This window comes from Schistocerca serialis, chromosome 7 (genome assembly GCF_023864345.2).
Source record: "Schistocerca serialis cubense isolate TAMUIC-IGC-003099 chromosome 7, iqSchSeri2.2, whole genome shotgun sequence".
Taxonomy (NCBI): Eukaryota; Metazoa; Arthropoda; class Insecta; order Orthoptera; family Acrididae; genus Schistocerca; species Schistocerca serialis.
The window spans coordinates 474,753,227-474,775,182 of NC_064644.1; the positions used below are offsets into that span (position 1 = coordinate 474,753,227).

General features: G+C 44.0%; 1 pseudogene; it reads left to right on the plus strand.

The window, feature by feature from the left end:
* Positions 1 to 784: 784 nt before the first annotated feature.
* On the plus strand, positions 785 to 901 carry LOC126413514 (5S ribosomal RNA; annotated as a pseudogene).
* The last annotated feature ends 21,055 nt before the right edge of the window (positions 902 to 21,956 follow it).

Here is a 21,956-nt window from a genome sequence, read left to right on the forward strand (position 1 = left end):
TGAACCAGGAACCAGATACCAACCCCTTAATGTCCTTGAAGAGGACCTGTATGGAGGTCGTGGTTTGATGGTGTGGGGTGGGATTATGATTGGTGCACGTACACACCTGCATGTCTATGACAGAGGAACTGTAACAGGTGTACCAGGACATCATTTTTCACCAGTATGTCCGCCTTTTCAGGGGTGCAGTAGGTCCCACCTTCCTTCTGATGGGTGATAACGCACGGCCCCACCGAGCTGCCATCGTGGAGGAGTACCTTCAGACAAAAGATATCAGGTGAATGGAGTTGCCTGCCTGTTCTCCTGACCTAAACCCCATCGAGCACGTCTGGCATGCTCTCGATCGACGTATCGCTGCACGTCTTTAAACCCCTACGACACTTCAGGAGCTCCGACCAACACTGGTGCAAGAATGGGAGGCTATACACCAGCAGCTGGTCGACCACCTGATCCAGAGTGAGCCAACCCGTTGTGCGGCCTGTATACGTGTGCATGCTGATCATATCCCATATTGATGACGGGGTACATGCGCAGGAAACAGTGCCGTTTTGTAGCACATGTGTTTCGGGACGGTTTTCACCTACACCGTGGACTTACAGATCTGTGTCGGCTGTGTTCCCTATGTGCCTAAGCTATTAGCGCCAGTTTTGTGTAGTGGCACGTTGTGTTGCACCACATTCTACAATTATCCTTAATTTATGAGCATGAGTGTAGTTACGCGAACATCACAGTAGATAAAGTGTTACCTATAATGGAAAATTAGTGTACCTTGTGCTATTATCAGGGCAACGGTCTTGCCGCAGTGGATATACCGGTTCCCGTGAGATCACCGAAGTTAAGCGCTGTTGGGCGTGGCCGGCACTTGGATGGGTGACCATCCAGTCGCCATGTGCTGTTGCCATATTTCGGGGTGCACTCAGCCTCGTGATGCCAATTGAGGAGCTACTCGACCGAATAGTAGCGGCTTCGGTCAAGAATGCCACCATAAGGACTGGGAGAGCGGAGTACTGAACCCACGCCCCTCCTATCCGCATCCTCAGCTGAGAATGACACGGCGGTCGGATGGTCCCGGTTGGCCACTCGTGGCCTGAAGACGGAGTGCTTGCGCTATTATCACCGCTCACAAACCATATTTACATATCTTGAACGAGACAAATTATGAAACTTGCATAGGGCATTCCTACTTGTTTCTTTATTTTTTGACGAATCACTGGGTAACTTGGCAAAGGTTCGAGACACTTTGCGCTGCTGTCCGTTTCAGAGGTGGGCAGGACTGCTCGCGGTCTGCGCTTATCTTTTAAGAGAGCTCTTAGACTGAAATGTCCGTTCATAAAGTTTATAGCCACTGAATAAGAGGAGCTGTGCAATGTGAACGCCCGCTCTGCAGCGAAAGGCTTCGCCGTTTACGACCTCATGGTCCAGCGCTAACGCTTCAGAGAAAGCTGTAGCACTCCCTAGCGCAACGTTTTCACAATAGTGCAAAGATCGGTGCAATATACTCAACGCGCAAGTTTCTTAAAACACGTTACCAAACTTCCTGTCATATTATAGACCTCTTCCTACTTTCTCGTTTCAAGAAACAGGTACCAACTGCTATTCATGTAGCTTAACATATAACACACCAAGTTGTTGTTGTGGTCTTCAGTCCTGAGACTGGTTTGATGCAACTCTTCATGCTACTCTATCCTGTGCAAGCTGTTTCATCTCCCAGTACGTATTGTAGCCTACATCCTTCTGAATCTGCTTAGTGTATTCATCTCTTGGTCTCCCTCTACGATTTTTACCCTCCACGCTGCCCTCCAATACTAAATTGGTGATCCCTTGATGCCTCAGAACATGTCCTACCAACCGATCCCTTCTTCTAGTCAAGTTGTGCCACAAACTCCTCTTCTCCCCAATTCTATTCAATACCTCCTCATTAGTTATGTGATCTACCCATCTAATCTTCAGCATTCTTCTGTAGCACCACATTTCGAAAGCTTCTATTCTCTTCTTGTCCAAACTATTTATCGTCCATGTTTCATTCCATACATGGCTACACTACATACAAATACTTTCAGAAACGACTTCCTGACACTTAAATCTATACTCGATGTTAACAAAATTCTCTTCTTCAGAAACGCTTTCCTTGCAATTGCCAGTCTACATTTTATATCCTGTCTACTTCGACCATCATCAGTTATTTTGCTCCCCAAATAGCAAAACTCCTTTACTACTTTAAATGTCTATTTCCTAATCTAATTCCCTCACCATCACCCGACTTAATTCGACTACATTTCATTATCCTCGTTTTGTTTTTGTTGATGTTCATCTTATATTCTCCTTTCAAGACACTGTCTATTCCGTTAAACCGCTCTTCTAGATCCTTTGCTGTCTCTGACAGAATCACAATGTCATCGGTGAACCTCAAAGTTTTTATTTCTTCTCCATGGATTTTGATACCTACTCCGATTTTTTCTTTTGTTTCCTTTACTGCTTGCTCAATATACAGATTGAATAACATCGGGGATAGGCTATAGCCCTGTCTCACTCCTTTCCCAACCACTGCTTCCCTTTCATGTCCCTCGACTCTTATAACTGCCATCTGGTTTCTGCACAAATTGTAAATAGCCTTTCGCTCCCTATATTTTACCCCTGCCACCTTCAGAATTTGAAAGAGAGTATTCCAGTCAACACACCATATATAGCGTAAATTATTTTTATCTTGTCTAACTTGTACTTGGCGTAGTGTTCAAAATTTCGAAACATGACCTGTGTACCGGGTGTTCAGAGAAGGAGTCAAAGATTTCAAAATTAAATACCTGAAAAATTAAGATCGAGCTATGAGGATAACAACCGGTTTTTTTATTTTATTGTGAAAGCTGTGAGAATTTATACAGAAATTCGGAAGTGGTTCGAAAAGATGCTAACAGAGGGCATTGTAGTTGCAATACGTAGTGCCTACAAATAGTTCACCGCAGCTGAGAGCCATGAATTCCACCGTTCAAAGCAGAAAGGAGGTTAGCATACCGAACGAAGTTGTTGAAATCATGTGTTCCATAGAGCAATGTGTTTTTCTGGTACGTGAATACCACAGCTTAGAACACAGTCTTACGGCGACAAGGTGCAGTTTTCAAACATGATTTAATGTTCCATAGTGACCTTTTGCAAGCTCTCCGTCAAATTCTAACGGACAGGCAGCGTGACTGATGATCTAGGGGGGAATGTTACTCCTGAAAATATCGACACAGTTTCTGAAATTATTCATCAAAATCCAAGGAAATCCGTCAGAAGAATTACAGCAAAGACTGTCCCAGCACGTAGAAAACACTGAGACAGAACCTACACATGTTTCCACTCGAAATACAAAGCCTCCAGACCACATCTGTGCGGGCTGTGCGACAGAGGGTGGCTTTGGGTACTAGATTCTCACAATGTTTGATAATGAAGGATTTGATTTGATGTTGGCTGCATGTGGTTCAGACACGTCCACCCGAAAGAAGTCATGAATACAGAAAACTGGAGATTCTAGAGTTCCGAAAATCGCCACGTGTGTGAAGCGAAACCACGGTATTCTGCCAAAGTTACTGTTTGGGCTGCGATATGCAGCAGAGATATTATTAGCCTTTTTTATGCGAAGACTGCTTGCAGTTTTTTTTCTTTTTTACTTTATTGTTATTTTAAAGCCTGTACAACAGGCAGGCTGTCAGCAGCACACTACGCTGCTCTTCAGCCATAGAATATACAAGCAGCAAAAACAGTGAGAAGACACAAGTTACAGAATGGTGGGCAATAAAACAGGAGACACATAGAGACAAACACGGAGCCGTTCACACTCGTCGAGAATCCACACTGCTAACTGATGAGACGACGCACGAACACTGAAGATGACGATGGCACTGGTGAACGAGGGAGTGTGACGGTGAACACTGAACACTAAACACGATGGCACACACGAAACACTGATGGCGGTGATCTCCGGCGCGCGAATGTCCACGTAGCGTGTGCGAGTCCGGGGACTTGCCAAGAGGTGAACAGGGGTGAGGTGGGGGAGAGGGGAGAAAAAGGATGCCAATGGCTGAGGAGACGGAGGCAGGAGGAGAGGGACAGGGGAGGGGAGGCCCGGGGGAGGAGGGGGGAGAAAAGGAGGAGGGAGGGAAAAGGGAGAGAAGGGAGGGAGGGTGCCCAGAGGAGCAAACACAGGAGGACGGCGGGAGGATCAAAGTTGGTAGGAGGGGTAGATGGAGGGGAGGAGGGCATCATCAGGGAGGGGGAGCTGGCGGAAGCCACCTTGGGAGAGGGTAAGGAGGGTGGAGAGATGGAGACCGGGTGGGACGTGGAAATACAGGCGCGGCAGCGGGCGGGGGTGGGAGAGGATCGGGGAGACGAGCGGGTGAGGAGGATCGAGTTTGCGGGAGGTGTACAGGATCCGTATCCTTTCAAGGAAAAGGAGGAGATGGGGGAAGGGGATGAGATCGTACAGGATCCGCGTGGGGGAGGGGAGACGGATGCGATAGGCGAGGCGGAGAGCATGACGTTCACGGATTTGGAGGGATTTATAAAAGGTAGGGGGGGGCGGAGATCCAAGCCCGATGGGCATAACAAAGGATAGGGCGGATGAGGGACTTATAGGTGTGGAGGATGGTGGAGGGGTCCAGACCTCACGTACGGCCGGAGAGGAGCTTGAGGAGACTGAGTTGGGAGCGTGCCTTGGCTTGGATTGTCCGGAGGTGGGGAGTCCAGGTGAGGCGACGGTCGAGGGTGACGCCAAGGTACTTAAGGGTGGGAGTGAGGGTGATAGGACGGCCATAGATGGTGAGATAGAAATCAAGGAGGCGAAAGGAAGGGGTGGTTTTGCCTACAATGGTCGCCTGGGTTTTGGAGGGATTGACCTTGAGCAACCACTGGTTGCACGAAGCGGTGAACCGGTCAAGATGGGATTGGAGAAGGTGTTGGGAGCGCTGTAGGGTGGGGGCAAGGGCAAGGAAGGCGGTGTCATCGGCAAACTGGAGAAGGTGGACGGGGGTTGACGGCGGCGGCATGTCCGCCGTGTACAAAAGGTACAGAAGGGGGGAGAGGACGGAGCCTTGGGGCACACCGGCGGAGGGGAAAAAGGTGTAGGAATCCGTGTTATGGACGGTGACATAGGAAGGACGGCGGGAGAGAAAGGAGCCGAACAGACGGACGTAGTTAATGGGAAGGGCGAAGGTTTGGAGCTTGAAGAGGAGACCGGAATGCCATACGCGGTCATAGGCACGTTCGAGGTCCAGGGAGAGGAAGATTGCGGAGCGACGGGAATTAAGCTGTTCGGAAAGGAGATGAGTGAGGTGAAGGAGAAGGTCGTCGGAAGAGAAGGACGGCCGAAAGCCACACTGGGTAACGGGAAGGAGGCGGTGCAGGCGGAGATGCTGGTGGATGCCTCGGGTGAGGATAGATTCCAGGACCTTGCTGAAGACCGAGGTAAGGCTGATGGGACGGTAGGATGAGACGGCGGACGGCGGTTTACCAGGTTTAAGGAACATGAGGATACGGGAGGTTTTCCACAGGTCGGGATAGTAACCGGTGGACAGGACTACATTGTAGAGCCTGGCCAGAGTGGAGAGGAAAGAGACAGGAGCTTCACGAAGGTGACGGTAGGTGACACGATCGTGACCAGGAGCGGTGTTGCGTTTTGTGCGGAGTGTATCAATGAGATCCTGGGTAGTGATAGGGGTATTGAGTTCCGTGTGTGCAATGTTGTCCAAGTACTGGAAACCAGGAGCGAGGGGAGGGACAGAGGTGTCAGTTCGATTGCGGATATCCGGGAAGAGGGAGTAATCGAACAGGGGATCATCGGGGATGGAAAATACATCGGAGAGGTAGGAGGCAAAGTGGTTGGCCTTACTAAGGGTGTCAGGGAAGGGGTGATACTGCTTGCAGAGGACAAGTGTAATTATATACGCTGGTAGTGTAGGAGCTGCATAGCGTACAGCACCATCTGCTAGCATCATTTCGAACTACTTCGAAACTTCTCTATGAGTTCTATATAATTTCGCAATAAACATACCGCTTGTTGCATTCGTCTATCGCTCTTAGTTTTCGAAGTGTTCGGCTTTGAAATCGCTGGAAACGCTGTTCAATTTCTCATCCGTACTATTTTTTTCTTTGTACGCTATAATAACAATTTGGTTTTTTAAATGTAGTTATTCTGAGAATTAAAATGCGATCACAGAAAAGAAATAGTGTAGAGATGCGTCAACCCAGTCTCAGGACTGTAAACCTCAATAACAATAACAACAATATTGTGGAAAACAAACTATTTGTATTGCTAATATAAATTTAACAATGTAGTGAAAAGGTAGATTGTACATACCATATAGAAGACACATTAAGTTGTAGACAGGCACAATTAAAAGACACTGAAATAAAGCTTTATGCCACTTTCTTCATTAGCAAAAGAGAAATACACACCATTCATACAAGCAAGTAAGGAAAGCTCGTGTACACGTGTCCACCAACCCCGGCAGCTGCCGGAGCTGACGTTCACGTGTGTCTGAGGTGTGCTTGCTTGCGTGTATGATTGGTGTGTATTTCTCTTTTCTTGTTGAAGGCAGTGGCCGAAATCCCTATGTTCGTATTTTTTTGTTGTGCCTGTCTGGAACTTAACGCCCTTCTTTACGGTAAGTATTTTTTCCTAAATTGTTGATATTCCCACCTGGAGTTTTCATTGTTTCATATAAATGTTAATAGTCTAAACTGTAATAAGACTGAGAAAGCTCTGTATGAATATATAATGTGTGTAAATGTGATCAAATATTATCGTTTTGATTTTTATATTTATTTATTTTAAATTTTTGGTAATTTCCTATGGGATCAAACAGCTGAGGTTATCGGTCCCTAGGCTTACACACTACTTAATCTAACTTAAACTAATTTACGCTAAGGACAACACACACACACCCATGCCCGAGGGAGGACTCGAATCTCCGATGGGGGGGGGGGGGGCTTAGACCGCGCAGCTACCTCGCGCGGCTTCGTTTTTATGAAGTCACTGTTAATATGCTGCGTGAACTCAAGGGAGTCGGGAGCGACGTGACTAAACCGTACTATTTCGTATGTCCGTGAGAAGACAGGCGTTGCAGTCCCGCTTACCATATGACAGCCTGTAGCGTGTCAGAGACAAAACTGCGATGGGCACGTCCAACTGCTCATTAGTATGAGATGGGAGTTCATCTAGATGGAGACGGAGACGCAAATGAGCGAAGAGGTACGCTCACAATTGTGCAGCTGAATGAATGGACTGCGCCTTCATCATTGCCACGTTTACGGTAATGCGCGGCCTCCATACTGTTTCTGGGACGAGGATTAGTTAAGTATTGTAAACAGGGTCACTTATTTCACTTCTGAAACTAAAAATAATGTATAGAAGATTAATGTAAAAAAGTAAAGCTTGTGTTCGAGTACAGTAGGTCATTCATTATTAAAGAAGGTTCCTCTCTCATTTTAACTTCAAAAGCTGTTGAAAAATCATACCCGATTGATATACACTTTACTAAAATTTTAAAATTTCTGGTGTTAGTTAATGCAGAATTACACTGAGGAGCCATTTAGATACAAAAAGCAACTGCAGCATTGCAGTCCTGATGTTAATCTTTATTGTTTAAGTACATGTATTTATCAATTACTGTATGTGTGTGATATAAATGATGAATAAATTTACTGATACGAAAGAGTGAGTGGGTAAGTCCTGCTCATCATTGTCCATAATTCTGTTTCTTGAGAGTGGTGCTTAGATCGAAGTGATTTCGATAGCGTTACTTCGATATACCGCGCTGTGATCACCGTTGACATTTAAATTAAGTGTCCTCTGCTTCCTTTCTTATGATTGTTTTAACTGTGTTATGTCAGACTGAAATAAAATAAAACCTCAGGAATGGGTTAAAACTGAGGGTGAAAGTGTAGCAACGATAACACTCGCTGACGACATTGCTATCCCAAGTTAAACCGAGGAATAATTTCAGAACATACTAAAGGGAATGACCAGTTTAGTGAATAAGGAATAGAGACTGAGAGTAGCCGGCCGAAGTGGCCGTGCGGTTAAAGGCGCTGCAGTCTGGAACCGCTAGACCGCTACGGTCGCAGGTTCGAATCCTGCCTCGGGCATGGATGTTTGTGCTGTCCTTAGGTTAGTTAGGTTTAACTAGTTCTAAGTTCTAGGGGACTAATGACCTCAGCAGTTGAGTCCCATAGTGCTCAGAGCCATTTGAACCATTTTTTGACTGAAAGTAAACTGAAGAAAAACCAAAGTAATGAGCTGTTTATATTCGAAAAATTGTACTTATTTGGTCACGAACCGGCTTTCGGCTTCTTAGGCCATCTTCAGGTAACAACTTAATGTCTCAGAACAGATAAGCATGAAGTGCTACTTACACGGATATTATTTATACAAAATATGCAAGAATGACAAACTGTTTACATAGGGAATCATTACAATAATTACATTTATTGAAAAAGAGGGTAAACAAAATGTTTAGTTTATGTAATTATTGTGATGTTTCTCTACGTTAACTTTCCGTCATTTTTGTATCTTTTGTACAAATAATATCTGTATAAGTCCCATTTCATATCTATCTCTCTGACATTCATACCTGAAGATGGCCTGAGAAGCAGGAAGCCGGTTCGTGACGAAATAAATATAACTTTACAATGAAGGCTTTCACGACCGGATGTTTCAGCTGCTGAGAATTCTTCCGGGTTGTATGGCCGTGGTCCATGGAACTGTTCTATCCTTGACGTTTCGTCCAAAGCTACGTTGGACATCTTCGGAGGCGCTCCTGATTGTGCAGTCTTGCCGACTGACGAGTCGGACGTCGAAGAACGGCCTAAATACCGTGCAAAATGGTCGTGGCCTGGATAGCAGAGAGAAACCCGTCAAGGATAAAATATAAATATCGATTATAGTACGTCAAAGATAAAAATTTCTCATCGATTCTGTAGCGCCACTGTCCATATATCGCTGAGTTTCGTGGCTTCTTCTTTTCTGTTAAAATTATCCCCATGTTTATATATTTCTACGGCTTCTCTATATAGCCGTGGATAATAGTTCGTCATAGTACATCAAACTTCAGTTTCCGAAAATTTCACCACGTGATCAGCCGACTGAAGAGCATGTTCCGCCACGGCTGACTGGTCTGTTTTCGGCAAAGTCGGCAAAGACTTTTATGTTCCTTCAACCGTGTATTCACACTTCTCTCTGTAGTTCCAATGTAGACCCTACCACATGTACACGGAATCTTGTATACACCACTTGCAGACAGAGGGGGACGTTTATCCTTAACGGAACGAAGTGCTTGGTCTATTTTCTTAGTTTCATCTCTGCTATCACGTGAAATCCAGACCACGCCCACTTCCCGCGGTATTTAGGCCGATCTTCAACTTCCGACTCGTCAGTCGGCAAGACTTAGTACAACCAGGAGCACCTACTATTTGGGAATCAACATGGATTCCGAAACCAGCGATCGTGTGAGACCCAACTCGCTCTATTTGTTCATGAGACACAGAAAATATGAGATACAGGCTCCCAGGTAGATGCCATTTTCCTTGACTTCCGGAAGGCGTTCGATACAGTTCCGCACTGTCGCCTGATAAACAAAGTAAGAGCCTACGGAATATCAGACCAGCTGTGTGGCTGGATTGAAGAGTTTTTAGCAAACAGAACACAGCATGTTGTTCTCAATGGAGAGACGTCTACAGACGTTAAAGTAACCTCTGGCGTGTCACAGGGGAGTGTTACGAGACTATTGCTTTTCACAATATATATAAATGACTTAGTAGATAGTGTCGAAAGTTCCAGGCGGCTTTTCGCGAATGATGCTGTCGTATACACAGAAGTTGCAGCATTAGAAAATTGCAGAGAAATGCAGGAAGATCTGCAGCGGATAGGCACTTGCTGCAGGGAGTTGCAACTGACCCTTAATATAGACAAATGTAATGTATTGCGAATACTTAGAAATAAGGATCCTTTATTGTATGATTATATGATAGCGGAACAAACACTGGTAGCAGTTACTTCTGTAAAATATCTGGGAGTATGTGTATGGAACGATTTGAAGTGGAATGATCATATAAAATTAACTGTTGGTAAGGTGGGTGCCAGGTTGAGATTCATTAGGAGAGTTCTTAGAAAATGTAGTACATCAACAAAGGAGTTGGCTACAGAACACTCGTTCGACCTATACTTGAGTATTGCTCATCAGTGTGGGATCCGTACCATGTCGGGTTGACGGAGGAGATATAGAAGATCCAAAGAAGAGCGGCGCGTTTCGTCACAGGGTTATTCGGTAAGCGTGATAGCGTTACGGAGATGTTTAGCAAACTCAAGTGGCAGACTCTGCAAGAGAGGCGCTCTGCATCGCGTGGTAGCTTGCTGTCCAGGTTTCGAGAGGGTGCGTTTCTCGATGAGGTATCGAATATATTGTTTCCCCTACTTATACCTCCCGAGGAGATCACGAATGTAAAATTGGAGAGATTCGAGCGCGTACGGAGGCTTTCCGGCAGTCGTTCTTCCCGCGAACCATACGCGACTGGAACAGGACAGGGAGGTAATGACAGTGGCATGTAAAGTGCCCTCCGCCACACGCCGTTGGGTGGCTTGCGGAGTATAAATGTAGATGTAGATGTCCAACGTAGCTTTGTACGAAACGTCAGGGATAGAAAAGTTCGCTGAACCACGGCCATACAACCCAGAAGAATTCTCGGCAGATGTAATATAAATTTTCACAACATTTGGAAGTGTTTCCCTTTTTGATATTATTATCATATTCTGTCGAGCACCGACAGAAAAGATTAAGTTAACGTAATGATGTCTGCCGGCCGTTGCGGCCGAGCGGTTCTAGGCGCATTAGTCCAGAACAGCGCTGCTGCTGCGGACGCAGGTTCGAATCCTGCCTCGGGCATGGATGTATGTAATGTCCTTAGGTTAGTTAGGTTTAAGTAGTTCTAAGTTTCGGGGACTGATGACCTCAGATGTTAAGTCTCATAGTGCTTAGAGCCATTTGAACCATTTTTTGTAATGAGGTTGTAAGAGGTCCGAGCAGATGTAATTTCGATGCATTGCTCACGCGCTGCCTGCGATATGTAAGGTATAAGAGAATCTCAGACCAGAGAGCAGTGTTGACTGCAGTAGGAACTATGTAGCTGTAGCAGTAAGTTGTTGCTAGCGAGCAGTCTAGTCTGGTGTATCGTTTTGGCTGGGCCGGTCGTGGTGCAGCGATGCCGGAGCCTGAGCATTATTGTATAAGGTAAAAAGCAGCCTCGCGCATATGTTGTATTGTTATCTCAAGTCCCATGTAAATGTTTTAAAAATGTCCTAATAATCATCTTTCTCATAAAAAATAACTTTTAACAACCATTCATTTCAATTTAAAGAATTTAGTAATTTCTCCAATCCATGATCATCCCGATTATTGCAAAAGAAAAATCAGTTGTTTCCTTTTATAAATGACAATATATCGGCCAGCATTGCACAGGGCTGTGCCAGAAAAATTTATTGTAAGAGCAGATATATATGCGTTATCCGGCGACTTCATTGAGGTAAGAATTTTTCTTTTTTTATTCAGAATGATCTTTCAGGGCCATGACGCAGCACTGCTGACGTCCAAAATTTACCAGGTTAAATTCACAGTCAATTATTGAAAAGTTATAAGTGAGCGACAATTTAATTGAAAGGTCAGTTACATTGTATTATTACCAGGTTACTGAATTTATCTTTTGTTGGGACGTTACACTGAATGTGAACGACATAATTGTAATTTTACTGTTGAGAAGTTTAGGAATTTTTCTGTTTTGAGGTTACACTGAATGTGAATGAATTTTGTGGTGAGGTTACACTAAACGAGAATGATTTTCGTGGGGAGGTTACAAGGTGTAGTACAAATAAAATTGGTAATAAAGTTAACATCAAAACTGGGGTACGGTACGTCAACTAGACGAACTGAAGGTATTCTGCTACCTTAGAAGCAAAATAACGTGTGATGGTCGAAACAAGGAGGATATAAAAGACAGAATAGCACAGTGAAGAGTGCGTTCCTGGCTACAAGAAGTCTACTAGTATCAAACTTTGGCCTTGATGTCAGGGAGAATTTTATAAGAATGTGCGTCTGAATCGCAGCGTTGACTGGATGTGTATCATGGATAGTGGGAAAATCAGAATAGAAGAGAATGAAACATTTGAGATGTGCCTTTGTAAAAGGATACTGAAAATTGCGTGGACTGCCAATATAAGAAATGAGAAGTTTCTCCGCAGAGTCGGCGAAGAAAGGTATACATGGAAAACACTAACAAGAAGAAGGGCCAGGATGATGGACATGTCTTAATACGTCAGGGAGTAAATTACTTGGTACACGAAGGAGCTGAATACGGCAAGAGTTGTAGAGAAAGACAGGGATTGGGAAACATATAAGAAATAATTGAGGGCGTTGGGTGCAGCTGCTACACCGAAATGAAGAGGTTTGCACAGGACGGGAAGTCGCGGCGAACCGCATCAAACCAGTCAGTCTGTAGTTTACACTGATAAGCCAAATCATTTTGACCACTTCACACCGCGACGTTGAATACCGCCTGGTGACGTTGTGGTCACGCGACGCGGTAACAAAGTGCGTAAGCGGAGCAGACACGGTCGGGGGATCACCATACTGAAGATATAGGCTTCAAATTGGGAAATCTATTGAGATATGTGACTTGAACAAAGGGCAGATTATTATTACGCAGAGCCTGTGAATGAGTATCTCGAAAACGGCGAAGCTGGGCGAATCTACATGTACTACTGTCGTGAGCATCTATGGAAAGAGGTAGGACAGTGAAACTACCACTAGGGGCTAAATGGTTGGACGCCCACAACTCTCCACAGACGTGAGGTTCGGATGCTTGTCTGCTCTGTAATGTAGGATAGATCTATGGCAAAAGAGCACAACGCTGGTGACGCAGAAGTGTGGAGCACATCGTTCATCGTACATTGTTGAACATGGAGTTCCGCAGCAGACCACCCCTACGTGTTCATATGTTGACCCAACGGGGCAATTACGATTGCAGTGACCACAGGACCATAAGGATTCGACTGTCGATTAATGGAAACGTGTCGGCTCCTCGGGTGAATCGCATTTTTGCTACACTATGTTGATAGTCAGACGACAAACGCCGTCATTGAGGTGAACGATGGCTCGAAACTTGCACCGCGCCACGGACGAAGGCTGATGGGAGAAGTATTATGCTGTGGGAGACATTCTCCTGCGCTTTCATGGGACCTGTGCCAGTAATCGAAGACACGATGAGAGCTGCGAACCACCTGCATCCCTCCATGCTTGATGTCTTCCCCGACAGCGACGTCATCTTCCAGCAGTATAATTGTCCGTGTCTCGGAGCCAGAACCGTACTACAATGGTTTGGGGAGAATTATAGTGAACTCACACTGATGTCTCGGTGACCAAATTCGTCTGATGTACAGTAGATCCTATGGAACCCATCTGGGTGGCTATCGGGCGCCGTCCCTGCGTACGCAAATCACCGACCAGTTATTTATATGAATTACATGACCCGTGCGTGCACATCTAATGCCACATACCTCCACAAAACAATCAACAAACTGTCGGATCCCTGATACGCAGGATCAATGACACATTTCGTTCCAAAGACGGACAAACAAGCTATTAAGCAGGTGGTCATAATGTTTTGGTTCATCAGTGTATAGGTTGTGGCCATATTTTATAGATCTACGACCAAAACATAATATCAAATCCAAGGAGTGATTCTACAAAGGAATGAGATGTCCCTACGTGGCGCCTACTGATATACGCCGATGGCAGGACTCTAATGACTTAAGGTAATGATGACATTCTCCTTATTGATATCTTTGTATGTTCATTCCCCTTCAGCTGAAACTCAATAATTACCGATAATATTATTGTTCAGTCACACATCTACAGTATAATCATCTAAATTTGATATCGCAGTGCCATACTTTTTCTTGTCTCAAGTGCGTGTTGCCATTCTTTGGGTTCAGCATAGCGCTATTGCGTCTTTACCAGTTATTAACATCTCTGACGGTTTCATTTGCTTTCTCTGACACGGATTCTGGAATTCTATCTGTAATTACGGAGTTGGTATCAACCGCAAACAGAAAGATTCCTAATGCTCAACAATGTAAGCAAGTCACGGAATTAATGGTCCTAAGATGCTAGCTTCAGGAACTAATATGTCAATGTATTTTGGCTCTGGTAATGTTTTACTGAAATTTACACCTCATTTGTAGGTCATTATATCCGTGCCCTTTGTACCCTGTTCTCCCGATATGATGGAAACTGTACATTTGCTACTCCTCTCATTACTAATCACTTCACTTTTGCAGTGGACATTTATGATTAACAGTCTCAAAACCCTTGGGTAGATGTTTAAAATATGTATTTAAAATATGCGTGTTATGCAGCTGTCATTGTCTAGTGCATGAAGTATCGCTTTCATAAACTTCACGGTAGCTTATTGTGTTCGCCGGTCTCTGTGGCCGAGCGGTTCTAGGCGCTTCAGTCTGGAACCGTGCGACCGCTGCGGTCGCAGGCTCGAATCGTGCCTCGGGCATGGATGTGTGTGATGTCCTTAGGCTAGTTAGGTTTAAGTAGTTCTAAGTTCTAGGGGACTGATGACCTCAGATGTTGAGTCCCATAGTGCTCAGGGCCATTTGAACCATTTCATTGTGTTCTTCTACTTTAGGATCCAAATTGTGCTTCGCTATGGATGCAACACTTGTTCAGATAATTCATTTGTCTGACTCACACAAGAGACATACTTGTCACTTCTCATATCATCCTTTAATACAGGTACGACTTCTACTTGTTTCAGATACCCGGGAAAGTTAGCTGGGATAAGACCTCGCTTATTATAGTAGTTACAGAAGCTAATATTGCATCAATACATTCTTTCCGTTTACACAGTGGCACTTTGTATACACCTACTTTCTTGTACTGTTTAATTTTTGTACTATTTTCCTGACTTCAGGCTCTGTAGTAAGTGTCTGCTAAAACTTCCTGTATGTTATTTTACATAACCTACATGTCTGTCAGGAAATTTTTCTTGTAACATTTCTGCAATAATGAAAAAATTTACTCACAGAGTCCTGCTCATCCTTCTATAGCATTTATTCCTTTTCATTAGTTGTAGCTATTATGTCTGCCTGTTTCTATCAGTTTTTCCTTTCACAAAGTTCGAAATCGCTTTGCTTTTATTTTCAGTGTTCCATATTATTGCATCATACTAAGGAATGTGTATATAAAACAGTACCGTCCTCTAAACTTTTTGTGGTGGTGATAAAAGTGAAGAATATCTGCCTCACTATGGCGGTTTTTGGGGACCTGAGGGATTTGAGGCTCTCAGACTATTTTCTGATCTTACTGTTATCCACATACTTTTATTGGACATTTCTGCTTTAGTTTTGGAGATACCTGCTCAGCATAATGGTGCAGTGAATTTTTGAATCTGCATTGGTTTCTTCCTTATAGCGCTGATTTAATAATTCCTTCGTAAAATTCTGCATTTTATGTTTTGAGAAAAGTGTTTGGCAGACTTGAAATTTGAAGGTCTTTACTAAGAATAGTCGAAGAAGAGTCATAAATAACAAATTTGTTTGTGTGGGCATCCTCCGCAGCAAGCATATAAATACTTGTTGTGTAAATAAAACTGCCTTTTCCTGCTGCTAGTTCTTTTGTTTATACCATACGCGTTTCGCCTTCTGCTGTTCTAAGGCATCATCAGTGGGGTCTATAACGATACAGGTTTGTTAGTTTTAGATTATTAAACAGTTCACTTCTCGATTTGTTTGTAAAAAAATTACTTACTTACGATTTGCTGATCTGCGTTTCCTCACATCTGGTCTGGAGGTCGCACTACCACTTTTATCACTGCCATATAATCACATCTTTGCGTTCTGGCCTTCCTCACAGTGTTCACCATGTTTCTCATTCTTTTTTGTGGTGGAACATTGTTCTTTTGTCACTCGATACAACTATTTCGTCGTACACTGTTTTTCACAACGTAAATATTGCGACTCCATTATGTGTTTCATCTTCTTTGGTATGTTTACCTATTTGTTGCCAACCTAGCGAAGTATACATTCGATACTAACTACTATTAATGACGTTTATACCGTGTGTGTGTCTGTGTGTGTGTGTGTGTGTGTGTGTGTGTGTGTGTGTGTGTGTTTGTCTGTGTGTATGAGTTAGAGAGAGAGAGGGATAGAGCCGACGAGGTGTTTTTTTTCTTTTTTTTTGGGGGGGGGGGGGGAGAGGTGTACTAGCTGTTAGCGAGTGGTTGAAAACATTGGTGACAGCTGAGTTGACTTTTCGTTTCAATATTTTATGGAGGGGCTCATGGATGGGCGAGTGTAAAGATGTTGGGTTCTATTATTATTATATTGGACAGTATTATTATATTAATAGTTTTTGCGAACGTTATTCTATTATATTATCTATTAATGTAAATAATGAAATGCTTGGCATGTGTTGACAAGTACACACACAACACACACACACACACACACACACACACACACACACACACACACACACACACACATATATATATATATATATATATATATATATATATATATATATATATTAGGACTAATATATACCCATTTATGCTCACAGTGACAGTTTCTAATGAACAGTAGCGCTGTTAAGAAGATGACATACTTCATATTTCAAGCATCTGCGACAATGCTATGTTGGTTCAAATGGTTCAAAGGGCTCTGAGCACTATGGGACTCAACTGCTGTGGTCATAAGTCCCCTAGAACTTAGAACTAGTTAAACCTAACTAACCTAAGGACATCACAAACATCCATGCCCGAGGCAGGATTCGAACCTGCGACCGTAGCGGTCGTGCGGTTCCAGACTGTAGCGCCTTTAACCGCGCGGCCACTCCGGCCGGCTGCTATGTTGGTTTTGTGTGTATCTTTTGACGATTCCACGATGGTTTCATTATATGATGACATGTTTTAAAACAGATCTGATGATGGTCATCGCTGACCAAAGCCGGTAGCTAAGGACCTAAAAATTTTGTGATCTTAGAAATAAAAGGAACTTATTCTATGCTTTCTAGATCACTGTTCTATTTGACATCATGTTGCAGATTGTCAAACCTAATTCACTTTTTTTTAGAAAGTGTCATACCATCATTAAGTTATCGAAATACACGAAGAGTGATTCATTTTTTTCCAATGCAAGTCTCTTTTAGTTAACTGACTGAAATTCCAAAGTATTTGCCACCAGTAACTGTGGTAAGGTCGTGTCTTACTTTCAGTTGTGATCCTTTCTCGGCATAAATGTGTTATCCTTCACCCTCTAAGGAAGCTGATAAGAACGGTTTCTATATGAGTATAATGCTATTTGTAGAATTTCTGTCCCTCTACACTAGTGTTCTGTGGTGCATCGTCTTATTTTGTTTAAGGAGTGAAGTTCAACCTTAAGTTATTGTACTTTTTATATTTTATTGACTGTATGACCATTTATATGGAAATGACAGTTATAACGTCCCTACCTATTTTCGTTAACACCCCTGTTAACACGTTAATAAACGCATGAGGTGTGCAAAGAGGTTGCAATAAGATCGACAGTAGGCGCTGAATCAAGCGCGCTTATCAGGAGAGAGGCCAAAGACAGACTTGCAAGCAACGCACTGCCAATGCACTCTCGACCACTGGTATTTAGATCGCCACCGCGTACTGGAGGGCCCTGTCACTCACAAACAGACAGCCCAGTTGCAGACAGAGTCAGTCAGAGTTAGTCTCTAGTTCAGAGTCAGTCAGTTGCAGTTTCAGTCAGTCTTAGTTACTAGCTCAGTCTCTATTCTAGTCGGCGTCTGTCAGTTCACGTCACCGGCTACGAGAGTGTAGTGTTTATAGCAGGACGGAAGAGCTTGTACCACAACAACTTTCTTAAAGATAAGTGACTTTTTGTTCTTATGTCGAAAGAAACCTGTTAATACGTGTGTGCAGTTTGTGTTGCAGAAAGAGGATACTGGCCACCAAACAACAACCTCTCCTTGCTTCTGCTGGTACAAGACTCTACAGTGGCAACGAGACGACACAAAATGAGGTAAGATATCTAACTTCAACATGTACCACGCTTTGAGTGATACGATGCTGAGCAACGAAAGTATCTTAATTTAAACATATTTTTTGCTCCAAAAACTGGAAGTAGATGAGTACAGACGAAAATCACGCGTCTGCTCTACGCAATGACCTGTTGAATTGTATGCACATATCTAAAGGTTCGTCGTTTTGACCTAGCGTTGTTTATTACACTGCGTACTTCGTGGATTTATTTCCTCAATACGTTATCATGCCCTGGTTTCATTTACGTTGCTTGAAGAACTAGTCTTAGAAAGAGAAAATTAATTTTTAGAAAACGATACTTGCCTGGCAAAAAAAGAAAAGCCACATGTGATACGGATATTACTTTCCTCGCGCTTCTCCTAAGTTACGGTTCTATTCCAATTGAATGCAGTGGTAGCAACGCAATTAATTTGATAGTATATTAGCCGGCCCGGTGGCCGAGCGGTTCTAGGCGCTTCGGTCCGCAACCGCACGACTGCTACGGTCCCGGGTTCGTGTCCTGCCTCGGGCATGGATGTATGTAATGTCCTTAGGTTGGTTAGGTTTCAGTAGTTCTAAGTTCTAGGGGACTGGACCTCAGATGTTAAGTCCCATAGTGCTCAGAGCCCTTTGAACCATTTGAATACTATATTAATTTATGTGGCTGCATTTTGGTTTACAAATGATCGGAGTTTTACTGCTTCTTCTTTTACTATTTGAATTTTACTGATTCTTAAATCCGACTGTGAGAAAGAAGAAATTATTGGTACGTGTCTACAGATTTTTTCTAAGTCAAGCTACTACCAAATGACTACAGGAGGAAATTTTACTGTGAGACATTGATAAATTATTGTTATGTACCTTCTGCTACGTGACTTGATCACTGGTTTCTTCAAAGTCAAGACAGTACTTAATGACAAGACAGGTTAATTTAATTTCGTGTTTCTATGGCCGGCCGAAGTGGCCGTGCGGTTAAAGGCGCTGCTGTCTGGAACCGCAAGACCGCTACGGTCGCAGGTTCGAATCCTGCCTCGGGCATGGATGTTTGTGATGTCCTTAGGTTAGTTAGGTTTAACTAGTTCTAAGTTCTAGGGGACTAATGACCTCAGCAGTTGAGTCCCATAGTGCTCAGAGCCATTTTTTTGTCTCTATGACATGGCAACGAGGTAATACAATTCTACACGCTCGAGCGAATAATATACCTGTACTTTCAGCCGTCAGTCGCGTGATGCCGAATACTGCATGGCTTTGTGTATGGCCTTTCTCATCCATTCGCATGATACTCATTTAATCTGGACCAATGTGAGCAGGAGTATCAGGGAACGATAACCGGAATCGTGGTTGGCCACGATCCTGCCGTTGTCGACTTCCGAAAGGTGCTGGTAGTCTGTTCTCCTTCTTACACCTCGCTTAATATCACAGACAAACCATAGTCAAAATCGGTTATTGAACTATAAACATGCTTTATGTACAGATTATGACCTTACACCCACCTACTTTGGGTGGTTCCTCTGAAATTCTAATCATTTGCATATCCAGTTACACAGCCAATCATATAGACGGCCCAGTCACATTATGATGGTGGTTTGATGAGTCTGGTAACAGAGCAACGTGACCACTGCCTGTGTTCCTCGACAATGTGCAGTAACCGCTCACAGACTGCAGATAGCAGCTGTAGCAGTGGAGGATATATAAAGCTTGTCGGAGCACGCGGAGTAAAGCGCAGTCGTTGTCGTACTGCGGAAATGCAGCGATTTGTCTTAGTCCAAAACGGTAGAATCATTGGCTTTCGGGCCGAGGGCGGAAGAATTTCCGAAACGGCTATATTTGGAGATCACATACCACCGTGGCTGCCACGATGGCTCTAAGAGAGCCGGCACCAAAGCAACTGTGGTGCACTACAGGCCATAGGCGACAGGGGTGAGAGATGGCTGCCTCATGTTTACTGGCGAATAGACGTGCAACTGTTAAGGAACTGACCGCCTAGATGAACTAAGGAGTTGCGAGGTGCCGGGCTGGAGAAGAGTTTGTACCTCTTTAATTCAGGCGAATTTTGTATGAGAACGACACATGCACTCGACCCCCCCTCCTTATCTGTCACCTAATTAATTATGCGCACAACGGTAACGGAAGAAAATGATGGTGGACCCTGCTAGTTGGTAAAATAAGGAGTGCACACTCACAATAATTTAATAAAAATCGTATCTACAAAATGATATGCGGATTAAATATTACAATGAGATTTATTATACATCAGAACATAAACGCACTTACTTATCGACACAAACAGTGGGTTAAAGGATAGGGTATACTGAAATATTATGAGAATAAGAGTTCGCTCGAGAACAAGGGCTCCTACTCTCTGTGATCCAATAGATTGACGATACTGACTGGCGGTCCTAATGAATCAAATATTAATCTCCCGACTGCATAGCAGTATCGCAATTAGTAGTGAGAACTCAAATGGGATCACATGGAGAAACAAGCAAGGAGGACTTGTAGCAAAGCGAGCATGCATGCTGCTGAGGGATTCAGAATAAAAGTCATAAGGTCCTACAATGCCGGAGCTGCAAAATACTGTACCAGTACTGAAGTCTGCAGCACGTCGTCGGTAGGCAGCGTCCTCATGATGAAGGCGCCGGCTTCTGCCGTGCAGCAACTCTGTGTCAACCCCTGGCCGCGAAGGCTGTCCGAGAATTCTAAGTTCTGCCGAAGAAAGGTCCGATTGTCGCAAGACTGTCCAACTCTGACGAAGATCAGATCCCGACTCCCTTGCCCGCGCAACGCAAGAGCGAAGCCAACATTGCTCTACTCCCTACTCTCCTCGAAAACCGTGAATCGGCATTCAGTTCTGATTCCAAAATTCCCCCACACTGCCTCAGAACTTCATTCACCCCAATAGCGACCGTTCCCTCCAATTTCAAGCCGGGCTTTATGACGTCATCTAGCCTCAGTTTTAGTTGACCTATCATGCCTCTCCTATCAGCTGAGGGCACTGAACTTGCCATTTGACTGGCTACGAAAACAACCTGCCTGGACCACCGGCCATCCGGCGCCAGACAGTCGCACCCAGCAGGGCACGGCCACAAGTATTCTCATAATCAAGAGGACAATGCAGTCAGTCGGTGCCAGAAATCTTCGTTCCGGACGCGCCGGAACGGTAAACACATAAACTGCGGCGACACTCAGACGTCTCGCCCTGGATACAGTAGCCGAAACTCGACCGACGTCAGTCGTTCCGCCAGGCGCTTAAGCCTATTTTATGAACCCCTCAGAATTCAGGGAAGTCCAGCCCCCAACCGGGAACGCAGTGTGCCGCGTCCTCTGATGCTCGCCTCGCACTGGCCACCCAGGGAACTAACCCAACATGTATAGGAATCAAGTGAAAAGTATTTTTGAGCTCTCAGTACAAATACTCTCATTACAATAACCTTATTAGGTCTGTTACTACCGTGCAATGAAATAGAACACTAATAAAATTGATGAAAATGAGAGGCTGGAAAACCTCTTACGTTATTTGATTTTCAATCAGGTACTTATTCTGAACATTACTAAACAGACACACAATATTTTTAGCGCAACGCAATCTGACTTTCAATAATCCCTACAAAAGAATGGCCTTGACTAACAACAACCTATACCTTTCATGAATCACTTACCTCACAAAAATCTTCGTTACTCGAACTTCTGCAATACAGCGAGCGCCAATACTGCCAGCTAACTAAAAGTTTCTAACTACTGAAGGCACTAACTACTGATAGGCATAGTTAGCAAATGAAAGATTTTCATAGAGAACAAACAATGTAGTTACCTTAATAATGTTCAAAAATCATCATATATATAAATTCATGACACCC